Source organism: Octodon degus, unplaced genomic scaffold, assembly GCF_000260255.1.
Source record: "Octodon degus isolate 3935 unplaced genomic scaffold, OctDeg1.0 scaffold00106, whole genome shotgun sequence".
In the NCBI taxonomy this organism is placed as follows: domain Eukaryota; kingdom Metazoa; phylum Chordata; class Mammalia; order Rodentia; family Octodontidae; genus Octodon; species Octodon degus.
This window is the reverse complement of record NW_004524682.1, coordinates 5,956,453-5,971,293: the sequence shown is the minus strand read 5'-3', so window position 1 is coordinate 5,971,293 and position 14,841 is coordinate 5,956,453. Positions and strand designations below refer to the sequence as shown.

The following is a 14,841-nucleotide window of genomic DNA, read 5'->3' as shown; positions in this document are numbered from 1 at the left end:
TACGAACCAGGCACACTCTAAGCTCTGTAAGCCAAGGCATATTTGTCATTTTGCCACTTCGCAGGGAGGGAGGAGGTGATTTTCTCTTGCTTTGTTTATGCCTAACATTTAGTAGTCATTAATTAAATTGTTGAACTGAACTACCCAAGAGAGGCTCAATGAACATTACAGTCAATAAATAATCATTAAAATTAACATCCTATACTTCTACAGGAAGAAATAATTAATATGTAGCAGAATATATATGTAAAGCAGAGGACCTTTACATTTGGCAGGGTCTCAGATCTGGAACTTTTATGATGTTAATTAGAAAGAGATTAATGAGAGGGAACAGCATTTTGTTGCTTCTAATTCCTTTCTTCGGGTCTTAAATGGATTTTAATCTCCTCTCTACCACCAAGTTAAATTTGTTGGTTGGTCTTAAAATTTCAGGGACAGTGTCAAACCATCTGGCCCAGCACCTCACATTTTGCAGATGAGAAACCTGTTCAGAGCCATTCACCAAGCTGGGATGAGAATCCACCCCTGCCCTTGCAGTGCACCCTGTATGGCCTCTATCACATGCACAGTTTGGTTTCTTCTTTCAATTATTATTTTCTTGATATTCAATTAAACAAAGGCAGCAAAGTATCAGGTGGGATAACATAAAAGAGCAGAGGGTGGAGAAATTAAGTGCGTCTCATGATACCCCGAGATCTCTGCTGGAGTAAGCGTCTTTTACAACAAGAATTTGAAGCAATGCTAAGTATGTCTTTGACTAACATGAGTCTTTAGAGTAACCCTTTCTGTCTCTTTTTAATCCCTTTTTCTCTAAATTTATGAAAACTTAAATCTGGTAAATGTAACAAATGACTTTTACACGTATCACACACGTATATAATATGTATAATAGTTGTGTGTATCATACGCGCGCACATTTTTCATTATGGGAAATAAATATTTCTACTTCTTTCATCTGAAAAATCACCTGAAACGTCTTTGTGTTATGGCTCATTGTGATTAATTTATCAAGTTACTCTTTGATGCAGTTCAGAATGACCATGATTAATGAGTTTATCTGCTAGCAGTATTAAAAGAAATCTAGTTTGGGTTAGCAAGTCATGGAGTCCCACTTAATTATAAATCCTTTGTTCTTCATGTGTTGTTCTTCCTGGCTTTGTTTATATTTTGTTGAAAAATTAACATTCCTTCACTCAAAAAAGAATACATAATAGTTCTCAACTGCCAATTTAAATCTCTGTCATTTGAAAGAAGTTAGTCGAGATCTCTGACAGACGATTCCAGTTCTAATGTTGGAGAAAGAATACCTGTCAGCTGCCTTTGGATGACTCCCCAGATCCCACAGGCAGAGGACAGAGTCCGGGGGATGAGCATGGTCCGATTTTAAGTCTCTAAGTTGGAACCTTGAGGTAAGCAGAAGCTGAGCAAAATGTAAGAGGGAAGAAGGGGAACAGTCGCGTGCAAACTGGCCTGAGCGGCGCTGTGCTGGGCCTGCCCGGCCAGCTCGATGACCCAGCGCTCGAGGAAGCCTACTGCTGCTCTGGCCACTTAGGCCTCTGCCCTCTTTGATCATCTGCCTCTTATTACTTTACAGTGTTTTTTAAATCCAGCATTGACATTATTTTCAGTATGTGCTAAAGAGCAGGCATTTTTGTCCATGCCTGCCTGAAACCAGCCCACTACCTGGCATCAGTTCTTGAAACGGATCACAGTGTCATGCAGTCTAATGGCAACTTGCAATTTCAAACACAAATTCAGCTGCCACTGCTTTTAAAATATGCTACTGGGTTACTTTTCTGTCTTACGTCACCCAGGTTTCCAGAAACCCACTCAAAATGCCTAATGAGGCAATAAATTCCTTTATTGACTGTTCAGAACGTGGAAACAAATTGGACTGACTCACTCGGGCCTTTTCTGAACCCTCTTATTCAGCAAAACAGTTTATTTTACTGAAAGAATGGGAAAAGAAAGAGCTGACAATTTAAAATTAACTAAATAGGCCCACCCTTTCTTATGCCCCTGGGATATTCAGGAATATCTTTTTGCAAGAGTATGTGCTGCAGCTTAATTGAGATTGTGAAAAACCAAAATTGCGGTTCATTTATTGTCCTTGAGAAAGTAATTCCCATTTTGGGCTTTTTCGCTTATGATTTATTACTCCAACTACTTTAAAAAATAATGAAGCATTTTCTTGTGTTGTTTTTGTTGTTTCAAGTAGAACTTGATTGACTTGGAATATCACTTAAAAAGAGCGTTGCTCATAAAGCTTTACTAAGAAAGAAAATAGCACAGGAAAGTGCCACCACAAGTTTACATTTCTCTCCATACTTTGCTTTAAAAGCATCCAATCCTTGGCATCCTCTGAGCATATTTATCATAGCACAGGTGAATGTGTCAAAAACTACTTTGGGAATTGAAAAGTTATCAACTACATGTAGAAAATAATTTATTTAAATGGATGTGAAGAACATATGTCCCATAAGCAATATGTTTGCTGTTAGCAATATGTTTTGCTAACTTCAGTGAAGTTAGAGTAAACTTAGCTGCAACTCGTTGCTCAAGAGGCTGGTAAGGCAACCAGGACTTTCCCGAGCATCCCTGGAAAGTCAGTGTCCATCCCTCCGACCTCCAGTTTCCATCTCCTAATGCCTCAGCACTGGTTCCATCCGGACTGCCTCATCTTGCTTTACGTTTTCCTTCTACTTTTTCAAAAGCCAAATGACACTAGTTCATTTTCCATGTACTCATTCAAGGAAAACGCCTCTTAAGGGAGGATCATCTGTGTCTTAAATGCTGCATGTTAGCTCTTCATCTTCTCCTTAAAAATGCCAGCCTTCCCCACTGGTAAAAATAGCGCTCCGTCTTCCCCTTCCCGTTTTAATTTTGACTGTGATAAACTGCTGGCTCGAAGTTCTAAGTTCTGACATGAGATGAACAACGGAAGGAAATGAAAACATTGAGCAGTTATGACACTGTAGCATGCTGCAGATCATCAGCACTGATTTTGTTTTATGAAATATTTTTAAAGTTCTTAGAATTCTCAAGAGGTAAAAAGGCTCAAAATTGTTAACAACAAAACCCAACAATATCTGATTATTTATTTTGCATCTTTAAAAGAATTGGATATGAAGCCTAATAATTGGGACTCATATTTGTATGTACACTTAACATCTACCTTTGAACCATATGTATAGGTAGAAGAGATCTTAGATATTATCTAACTTTAACCTCTGAGTTATATAGATTATGTCTAAAAAATAATTAGCTTATTTTAACAACATAGAACAGCATAGTAGGAAGCCAGAACAAGCTCTTTATACCCAATCTCATGGTTCTTTTTTAAAATATATATATCCCTATATTCTAGGGAAGGGTCTACAGGGTGTTCAGGGTCTCACTACTAGATCTGACTCGTAGTGATACTCCTGTTTACAGCCTCCCAAGTGTTGGGATTACAGACGTGCGTCACCACAACAGTTTCAATCGCTGTATCAGTGCGCCCCACAGGCAGGGGGCTATGATTCCCTTCGTTTTGGCTATGGCCCCCTTCAAACCCCTGCCCCGGTGCCTGCTTGCAGGTGCTTTAATTTGCTGAGCCATTTGGCCAGCCCTCAATCTTACCTCCCTGATATTCAGACTCTTCTATGTGTACAAGGATACTTAAATGTTTTTATGCCAATAAATCATAAATGTGCAGATGAGATCAGTCCTCATCAGACTTTCTTTGACAAAAGTCATGTTTCAGAGAAAAAAGAGTATACTAATCACCACAACTTTCTAACAACATTCTTTAAATGCCAACTTGCTGGTGAAACCATGAATAACTTGAGTTTAAAATAAAGGCCATCAGACCGGGCATGTCATGCACGGCTGTAATCCCAGTGCTGGGGAGGCTGAAAACAGGAGGGTCACTATGAGCCCAAGCTGTGTAGAGAGAGCTAGGATCAAATACATTAAAAAATAAATAAAGACCATGAGCAGGAATAAATATTTTTACTGACATCAGAAGAGATAGTGAGGCTTTCATTCTCATTATTACATCACTGTATTGAAAGACTTCAAAATTCAAGTTAAAGGGAATTTGAAAAAAAAATGCTAAAAATATAATTACTGTTTCTGAAAAGAAATAGATTCACATTTAAACAATTTAACTGGGAAAATAAAGTTTTAAATATATTTCTTCCTGTTATGGTTTGTGTGTATTTGTGCACCCAGAGACTCGCGCAATCTTGGGGCGAACTTCTAGAGTCTGTGAATAATTCATAATCCACTGGGATTACGGGTGTGAGTGCTGCACCCAGCCTGAAGCACATAGCCTGAATGCAATTTAAGGGATACAGCCTTCCCTCTGTAGTCATTGTCGCTGTTACTCCTCCATTTTCTCTTGCTGTTTTGCTGCCTTCCACTGCCATGAACCGCTGCTCTCTGCCATGTGCCAGTCTTCCTTCAAGACAGCCGAGTATGGACTAAAACCTCCAGTAACTGTGAGCTAAATAAAATGTCCCTTCCTTCATTTTGGCTATGGGGATATCTGTCCCAGCAAGGAGAAAAGAGTAACTGAGACATTTCCTATGCCAGTTTTTCATTTTAAAACATCATCTAGTTGTGCTACATATTTATAAACTTATTGGAGACCCCTGTAAAGTTACTCTTGTATACCCGTATTTTACGAAATACAGAGATGCGAATAAATTGGAAATACAGAACCCATGGGTAACATAGCCAGCATTCTGACAGGGCTGTCCCCAACATACCTCTATATTTCTCAATTTCATGTGCATAAGAAACTTCTTCAGTTAGCAAAGGAGGTGAGTGCTTACACTTATTATAGAGATAAGCACTGTGCCAATAATTCCTAAAGTCCCTAAGTTTCTCTTTCATGGAACGAGCTTTTCAGGGGCATGAGCACATGACTTTTCAACAGAGGGGTCAGGAACCTGATACAAAGATGATAACTTAGGGCCCAGGGAGATAGCCCAGTAGAGTAAGTGCTTGCCTGGCAAGTGCAAGGACCTGAGTTCAATCCCTGGTTCTGCAAAAGATCGGAAGAGCGTCGTGTATAATAATGGTAATTTAAAAATTCGGCTACTCATACAAGGTTTCAGGATACAGGATGCACTTTTCAATAACATACTTCACCCTTCTGAACTTTGTATTTTGGATTTGGTAATCTCTAATTCAACTTTTATAGGTTCCTATTCTGAAAAATAATTTAACTTCAAGCCAAAATGTAAGTACCATACATGGTACAGTGTACTTAGTGCCATTTAAAATCATTTCATCTATAAATAAAATAAGATAAACATTAATTCAAATGAAATACTTACTTTTTACTGCTATAGTACACCACCACACTTATGAAAACAGATGAACAGCAGTTGTTTAATTCAGAATACCAATATAAAAACTCAAACATTTTCTGTTATAATGAAATCATTAATGTCGAAAGAGAAAATGCTTTTCAGTGACAAATGGAAGTTATTTTAATTTGTTTCCTATTTTTAAAGCAGAATTTTTTCTGTTGTGTAATTCATTTGATATGGTGAGGAAAAATAAATTTACACTTATTTATGATTTAATGGCAAAGTTTAATATATATAAAGAGGCTATTCCTACATCTAAATATATATTAGCCAGCAACATTACAGTGTAACCACACCCGGTTTAATAGGGTTGTAGGAATATTTCTTGGGATGCTAATGTCAGTTCTGCTTCTCTTGGAGCTGCCTGTCTTGTCCACAAGGGGATCCCGGGGGACCCCATGACACTATTTCCCCCATGAGAATTCAGTAGGTTGACTTGGATACTTGCCCCATGCTAGATCAATTAAAACTTTTTTAAAAAAGAATTTAGAATTAGGTTTGAAAAATTCATTTCAACTTAGTCCATGTCTGTGGAAGCAGAAGGGAGGTCATGATTACAGCGAGACCCTTGTCCTACTTCTCTAGAACTGGGATCTGCTTCTGGCACAGGGTCTGTGAATCAGAACATGGGAGGAGTGGAGGTGGAAGATAGAGAAAGGACTGCAGCAGGCTTCACAGATCCATTTCCAGTCTCTTAAAGACCAGTCTCCTTTCTTGCTATTCAACTAGATGAGACAATGCAGCAGCGGTTTATTAAATATATCTTAATATTTATTTTATAGACATTTTCCCAGGAAATTTTAGAACTTTTGTTGCAACCAGCTATGTAGACTTCCAAAGGACAGAGCTGTCAGACTCACCAAATAAGTTGTCATGAGCATGAAGTATATGGATTATAAAATTAGGCTCATAAAATATAACATAGACAACTCTTTGTCAAACAGAAATATTGGTAAGATCATATAAAGTTAAAGTAAATTTTAAAGCATTTCTATTGTTTGTGTTTCACCACAGAATTTGTGTAGCCTTTAAGGGCAATTGACTTATTTTTATTATATTAAAATGAAGATTAATTTTCATATTACGTTTTGCTTCATGACATCTGCTATAATAAAAGACTATATTCTCAGGCCTTTGGTAAATATAAGAATGAATGTCTCACTGTCTACTTTCTAAGAACCTTTTAAGTTAGGTTACCTACCCTTTACACCAGACCTTGCGTTTCAAGACTTCTGTGAAACAATGAAAAGAATTTAATGGAACCATACATCAAGAGACCTCATTCATTAACTTTTAAAGTATCGCTTCATTTATTTATTCTTCCTCTAGAGTTTCTTTTTTGCTAAGCAGCAGTTTTATTAAAAATCCACTTAAGTGAAATGAAAAAAGAATGTCAAAGTTTAATATATATAAAGAGGCTATTCCTACATCTAAATATATATTAGCCAGCAACATTACAGTGTAACCACATCTGGTTTTGTATATATAAGGAGTGGAGGAATACCACTGGCTCTTAAGTGTACAGCACATCAAGTAGCTGATACAGATTTTGACCATGTAGGAAAACTTTGATGAAATTACCGTGTCTAAGGGAACAATAGAGTGGACCCATTGGATTAAAGGCAGACCAATAGATCTGAAAGGCGAAAGCATGATTTGAGGAGTCTGCAAAAAGAGAACCCAGTTTAAAGATGTAATTCACTAAAAATAACAGTGCAAGTGGTCCTACACTTGGGTATCAGTTTGAAGTTTCAACTAAAAATAGTAATATTATATCCTTCATTGTGTCATTAAATGAAAAAATAGCATAGCAATCTATATGCTGTCCTGCAAGTGTAAATTTGCTTCAAATTAAACTGTAAATATACTCTGGTAGTCTGAGGAAAAAGAAGCTTCAGAGAGAATACAGCATACAAAATTATAGACTTTTTTATGTATTTTGTGCAGGATCTCACCACGCAGCTCAGACTCATAGTGACCTTCCTATTTTCAAGCCTCCTAGAGCTGGGATTATAGGTGTGTGCCACCATGCCTGAACTCCCAAAATTTTTTACTTTTATACATAATCATTCCTGATAAAATGTCTAATTTTCAAAGATGAAATGTCAATAGGCAGCTGGATCTTTCACAATAGTCTAGAGGAGAGATAAAAGTTTCTATTATGAGGTATGATAAACTATCCCAGATATTACAGTAGTTCACTGATTAGCTCTTATCTATAACTATTTTATGGAACATAAGTTGACTATCCCTTATCCAAAATATTTATGACCAGAAATGTTTAGGATTATTTTCAAATTTTAGAGTATTTGTTTATTTTTATTTATTTATTTATTGTATTCTAGGGAAGGGTCTACAGGGTGTTCAGGGTCTCACTACTAGATTGAATTCATAGTGATCTGCCTGTTTACAGCCTCCCAAGAGCTGGGATTACAGGTGTACCACCACCCCTAGTCTCAATCGCTGTCCCAGCCTGCCCTGGAGGCAGGGCTGGTATAGAATATTTGTACCTATTAGAAGGGACATCCTGGTGATATGAACCGAACTAGACACAAAATTCATTTGTTTCGTGTATACCTGTGTAAATAGCTTGAAGATAATTTCATACAATATTTTTCATGTGTGTCTCATTTTGCTGCTACCTATTACATAAGGCTATCCATGGATTTTTTTTTTTTTTTTTTTTTTTTTTTTTTTGCAGAACCAGGGATTGAACTCAGGCCCTTGTGCTTGCCAGGGAAGCGCTTATTTCACTGAGCCATCTCCCCGGCCCCTCCATGGAATTTTCAACTTGTATTGATATGGCAATATATGCCCTTGAAAGTTTCAGATTTTGGAGCCTTTTTAGATTCCATGTATTCACTTTAGAGATGCTTGACCTGTAATAGGAAAAGTATAAGATAATGAAGTCTACAATAAGGAAATCACCTGACCATGCCCAAATTCTTATATAATTAGCTCTTTGTCACCACTATTTGTTGGGTCAAGCCTTTTCTAATTAAAGTACCACCAAGTTTCCAGGACATAACTTTTCAGAACTATACATAGGAGAAATGATTTGTGGTCATATTAGCCCCAAGTCTTTCCTTTTTGTTACAAAATGACCATTTCTTCCTTAGTTAATTGGAAAGAGAAGAATTTTTACCCATTCAACTACCTTTTACAGCTGAATGAAAAATTCTTCAAACCACTTACATTTTTTTCAGTTCATCCATAAGTAACAGCAAATAATTCAGTCACAAGGAAGAAAAGCCTGCCAGCTTCAGCCAAATTCTAACTTGGTCTTTTGAATCATAATTGATGTGCCAACTTCTGTATGTTGCTCGCTTGATTTAAAAAAGTGCACAGAATGTTGATATTCTTATATAGTGTAAATAATTAATGTACTAATTGACTATATGTTATTCAGATGGAGGTACTTGGTGTTTTATGGATAAAGTTCAAGTGCAAGCTGACAGCTAAACGTATTTATCCACCAGTCATTCCCTACTTCCTGCACAAGGAGCACTTTGGCCATCGGAAGAAAGTGCTAAACTCTCCCCTCTCCCGTCACCGTATGACTCAAACTTTCAGATACAATATAATTTAAACTATTGAGAATTTATTCTTTTCACATCAACCAGACAAAAACATTTGTTTCCATATTCGATTCCCACTGAAAAATTTAACAAAATAGATACTTGCTGCAAAGTGTAAAGAAATAAATTGCAATTGGAAAAAAGAATGTACAAAAAAGGACTAATAATTTCTTCCCAGTAGCAGTAATTCTCAAGGTTCACTGCACATTGGAATTACCTAAGGAGCTTTAAAAAAACTGGCCTGAATTGTACTATCAAATATTTGTGTTTAATTTGTATTTAATTGGTTTGTAGTGCTCCCAGCATTAAGGTTTTAAATGTCCCCAGGTGAATCTCATGTTCAGCTGGCTGAACAACATTGCCCTAGAATTCAGGTTCACACTAATCTCAGCCAGGTTATGCTAATCTTTAATGTGGAAAATTTTTCTAAAAATAAACAAGTTTAATAGATATTTGGTAATATCATTATTCATAATTAAAAAAAAGAGCAGATATGTACAATATTAAGTCAAGTCAAGTAAGGTTAGCATATTCTATACATTCCTCTAAAGTGACAACAGTGAGATATTTAATAAGGTCATCTATTCATGGGTGAGAACCTTCAGTTTCCAAAGCTTGTCTTACATTTAACATTCACTATTTCTCCTTTGGTTTCCATGGGAGTTGATGGAGACCTGTTTCTTGTCTATAGTTAAATTATTTCACACATTACCTTTTCCAAAAAGACATTTGAAATACCCTAGAACCAATAAAAATCTATGTTGCAGAATTATAGGATGTCAAGTGACATTTGAATGACATCCCCACATGATTATACTTCTTCATGTCTATTCTATCACAAAAGAATAACAAGAATTATGCTTGGAGTTAGACACTATCAAGGCAGTACATATTTTATAGAGTAAATAAAATCAATTGTACCTTATACAACTAAATATGAGTAGTCTTATAATTATATAGGACTAAATTTTTCCACACAATGAACAATAAATATCAAAGTGAAATTATATACTTGATAATTTATGAAAAGTATGTACATATGTACAGATATAATGTATGTACTAATGTAAAATACAGGATATATTAAATCATTTTTGGAAATATAGAAAAGATTACAATTTTCTATCTCTTAGGTAAAATGTATATATATATTTATTATATATATGTGTGTGTATTTGTAATACAAAACATTAAAAGTATAAATAATAAAGCAACAAAATGATAGGGGAGGGATATCTTAGGATGTATTTTATATTATTGACTTTGAAGAACTTAAAGGTATTATGATAGAAATAAATGAAAATTTAAAAACACTGTCAATGCTTCTGCTGATGCCTTGGAATCTTGGTGCAGGTACTCCTGGGATAACATAAACAAGGACTATGAATGCACATGCACACAAACTGAAATAATAAATATCTCGAACAATAGAAGACATAACAAATGAGACTTGGAAAGGATACTATAATTGAAAGAATTATGCCCTATAGATAATCTTGTATTAATCAGTTTTTCATCATGGAGGCAAACTTCTTCAGATAAACAATTTATAATGAGGAAAGACCTCATTTGGCTCATGGCTTCCACAGTTTCAGCTTATGGCCATGTGGCCCTATTGTACTAGACTTGTTCACTCGGCAGTTATATCATAATTTGACTGTATATTAAAGCAACTGAATTTCTCCTTAGATGTAAATTGATTCTGAGACAAATTCTTTAAAAGGGATCAGAAGGCTTACAGACTCATTTGAACATGCATCACCTATGGTATGTACCAGGTAGCTCCGATTTCACATGTAACATTATAAACTCCGTCAACCTCACTGATCATAAATTTAAGTCTGTGTGAATAACCTGACAAGTCTGTTAACACTCAGAGGACTGACTACTATCCTCTTAAGCGCCTGTTTAGGTAAATCTGTGGTGGGTTGCAAGAACTTCCCTTCTAGAATTTTCCAGATGATGTGACTGTGACATCATCTCATATTGTCAGGACATTTGGAGAATCATTGTTTTAAGATGGTATTACCTGCAATCTACATAGATATACTTTCAGAAGATTTCAAATTTCCAATGAGAATTACATAATTTTCTTCTTTGCCTTTAGACCATTTCCTAAAGCTGTGTTATCATTGTCCTTTTTTTCATCCAAATGACCATGTTTACAAGAATTTATATTTAAATTTGTTTACAATCATGTGACTAGTAAATGAATATCTAAAGTTAGTTTCTAGAACAGTATTTTTTATATTGGATCACTAAATGTGTTCAAGGGAATCTATGAATCCAATTTTAGAAACATTGTCACTCCAGAATCTCACTCTGATATCCCAAGGGTGCAAACTAATCTAGTTGACAAAGAAAGCTCACATGAATGTTGCCCCTTTTGGGTCTGTGGCATAATTTTGAACCTTGTAAAGCCAGTAAAGTGACAGTGAGAGAGCATGCATTTAAGTATTTCATGTCAAGTTATATAGAGAAATAAACCCATTGGGGATCTTTTAGCAAAAGTAAAATAAAGCCACTGAAGGAACCTGGGCATTGCCTCTGCCTGTCCCACCTGCTTCACTAGCAGCAGAGAATGTTTGCCAGTGTCTCAGTATGTGTTATACCCTCCTCGTTTTTGTTTTCCTAATGGTGGCTCTTAGTATGTTTGAAACTCTTACAAAGATGACTTTTCTCAAGGATTTATCTAACAAGAGGATGCCACTTAGTTATTTAAGGAGATGGCCATCACAGAACTAACACTATGTCACTGCCCTGACAGGAGGGCAGTGACATGTTTTGGACCTAAAGTGCACTTACCCTGGATTTGGGTTATTAGCATTTGAACTCCAATGAGACTATGAAAACTTTCTACAGTTTAGCTTCTTTATGGATGAAATGGGAGTGCTTACAAGAACTCCTTTAGATTTTACCACTAATCACAGGCTTGGTGTGTAAAAAAGGTCAGTAACCTCCTGTCCCCATCCTGGACCTATTTACCCCTCAACACTGTATAATAAACCTAACTGAAGCCTAAACCCCAACTTAAACACATTTGAAGAGGCTGTCCCCTAGCCCTCAGATATGTTAAGAATATTTTACCTACATTTATTATCCAAAACTGATTGTCTTCAATTGTCTAGCATGCAGTGTATCCAGAAATAACTGCATTAAACTCTACTCAACATGATTTGGAAATTGAATATATAGGGGGCCTACCCCTTAGCTCAGTTCTTTAAGTGGCTGCTTCAACCAAGCAGTCAGGCTCAGGATGCTGTGGTTCGATCCCTACAATTCAAACCATCCAAACCTGCCCTGAAGGCATTTGGAGAAAAAAAAAATTGAACATATAGGATAATACATTTTTTTACGTAAAAACATCTAAAAGTATACATGCATGCACATTTAGTGAAATATTAAATTTGAAAGTAAATTTTTTCCAATAATGATTTTTTCTTAAGTTTGCCTAATTTAAAAGTTTAGTGTAATTTTTCTTATATGATTTGCTGTGAACATCAGGATTTTACAAAGTCCAATATATGCTAAGTGCAAACTACATAAGAGCAACCAGTCTGTAAAATGGGTGTGGTGATGCTCACCTGTAATCCCAACACTTGGGAGGCTGAAGCAAGGGACTTTTGTGAGTTCCAGACCAGCCTGAGCTATAGAGTGAACTCAAGGCCAGGCTGAGCTGTGTACTGAGACCTTATCTCAAAAAGACTGAAAAATGTCTGTAAATCTTTATATGCTTTAATTTATTCCACCAACCCTCATTAAACATAAATATGCTTTTCATCAACATTTACAAGTGTAGTTATATAACTTTACCAGAGTGAAACACACAGCTGATCGGGAGCGGAGTTGGATCCGGACTAAGCATTAAGTAAGGTTCCAACCAATTTTAATGGCCAATGAAATGTGTCAAGGTGATTAAAACAAGAATGTTCTGGTTAAAAGCATTTCCTGCTGGGGAGATGGCTCAGTAGAATAAGTGCTTGCCTAGCAAGCACAAGGGCCTGAGTTCAATCCCCAGTTCCGCCAAAAAATAAATAAATTAATTAAAGAAAACAATAAAACATTTCTTATCTTTGGCCATGAATAGTTAAGATTTCAAGGATGGCTCCTTATGTTACGGGCTACCCAAAGTATGATTATTAACACTAAGCATTACTTGGCACATCTGTATTTCTGAAGGAACGATGTCCACAAGCCAGCAGTAAAAAAAGACAATAATAATAATAAAATAAGAAATAAAAAATAAAAATTTCAAGACATGAAAGAGTTTGTGAACTATTACATACAGAATGGGATTCTGTTCTAATGTGCATGTATAACTATATTACGAAGGACACACAGCAGTATTACACTGAGACTTCATTTTCTGATCTATTTTCTGAATTTTGGAATTGGTTGAGAATTTGAATAAATACACAAATATTTTATAATTAGAGTGGCAACTCAGTTCACCAACTTAATTCTTTTCATGATTCTGGTTGCAACCAAACTGCAAGTATAAAATGCAAAGCATTGAGTTGGTGAACTGAGACACCACTGTAATTAGTAACATATTTTTATAAAAAATGAAAAGGTACTATAGTCTTGGTTTTATAATAACTTATTATTACTAACGTGTATTGTGCAGTTATTATATACCAAAGGCCTCAGAATAGTTCATTAAACAATCTCATTTAATCTACATATAAGAAAACAACAAAAATGTTGAGGTAGATCTTATTAGCACTCCCATTTCATCCCTTAAGAAGCTAAGTTGTAGGAAGATTTTGCAGTCTCATTGAAATTCAAATGCTGACAACCCAAATCCAGGGTAAATGCTCTTCAAGCCCAAAACACAAAGTTCTCCACCACTGCCGCATATGGCCCACAAAGACCCAGGCATTCCTTAACTATTTCTCCTTAGGACACTCAGAATTCTGTTCTAAACATCAGATGGGCCCTTAAAATTTTAGAGCAAAATCTCAAGCATTGATGTCCCAAACCACTGAATGCTAATTCTGACAAAACTATGCCACATTTGAAACCTTGATAAGAGTTAACAAAATGGGGAGTATGGATGAAAGGCTTCAAGACTGGAAACCAAAAACAAAAAGTTGTTTTCAAGCATTCAAAAACTAATTCAGCTTTATTGTTTGCATTCAAACAAGGAATGTGCTCATTGCAAATAATTATCTTTACTTCATTTAGCACCTAGAAATTGTGGAAATATACACAATATTCTCTGATTCCCTCTTCTGTCCATTGCATTTCCTCATGCCATAGAAATAAATAAAACTTGGTTTCTGCAAAGCGGATTGGCATTGGATTTCCCACAGACGTGCTGACCCCATATTCTCCCCTCACGCTCTGGCTCTGATTTTCTCTCTTCCTGTGCCCATTAAGGCAGATCAGGAGGCTACGTTGTAATTGCTGGATAACTGTGCAAGACCTAAACACATGCAGCACCTCAGGTTCCAGTAATAAACTAGTAAAAGACCTAAATTCTTCTTCCTACTGATCTATAATAACAAAGCTATTTTAGAAGATACATACAGTTCCACAGAATTCCATCCTTCCTACCCTCTCTCCTTCCCTCCCTCCCTCCTTCTGTCTCTGTCTTTCTCTCCTGCTCTCTGTCTCTCTTTGTCTCTCTATGTCTGTCTGTCTCTGTGTCTCTGTCTCTGTCTCTTTTTCTTTCTATCTTTGTCTCTGTCTCTGTCTCTCTGCCTTTCTCTTCCTTTTTATCTCTCTTTGTCTCTGTCACTGTGTCTGTGTCTGTCTCTGTCTCCCTCCCTCTTTCTGCCTCCCTCCCTCCCTTGCTTTCTGTCTCTGTCTCTCTGTCTCTCTCTCTGTCTCTCTGTCTCTGTCTCTCTCTGTCTCTCTGTCTCTCTCTCTGTCTCTCTGTCTCTGTCTCTCTCTGT

The 14,841-nt window shown here is 36.3% G+C and overlaps 1 long non-coding RNA gene across 1 annotated transcript; it reads right to left on the bottom strand.

Annotated features, from left to right (window-relative positions):
• Window positions 1–13,677: 13,677 nt before the first annotated feature.
• Window positions 13,678–14,491, bottom strand: LOC111818884. Its single transcript, XR_002822759.1, has 3 exons — window positions 14,474–14,491; window positions 14,155–14,162; window positions 13,678–13,689 (listed from the first exon to the last, which is right to left on the bottom strand). It is a non-coding gene; the product is annotated as an uncharacterized LOC111818884 (long non-coding RNA).
• Window positions 14,492–14,841: the final 350 nt, after the last annotated feature.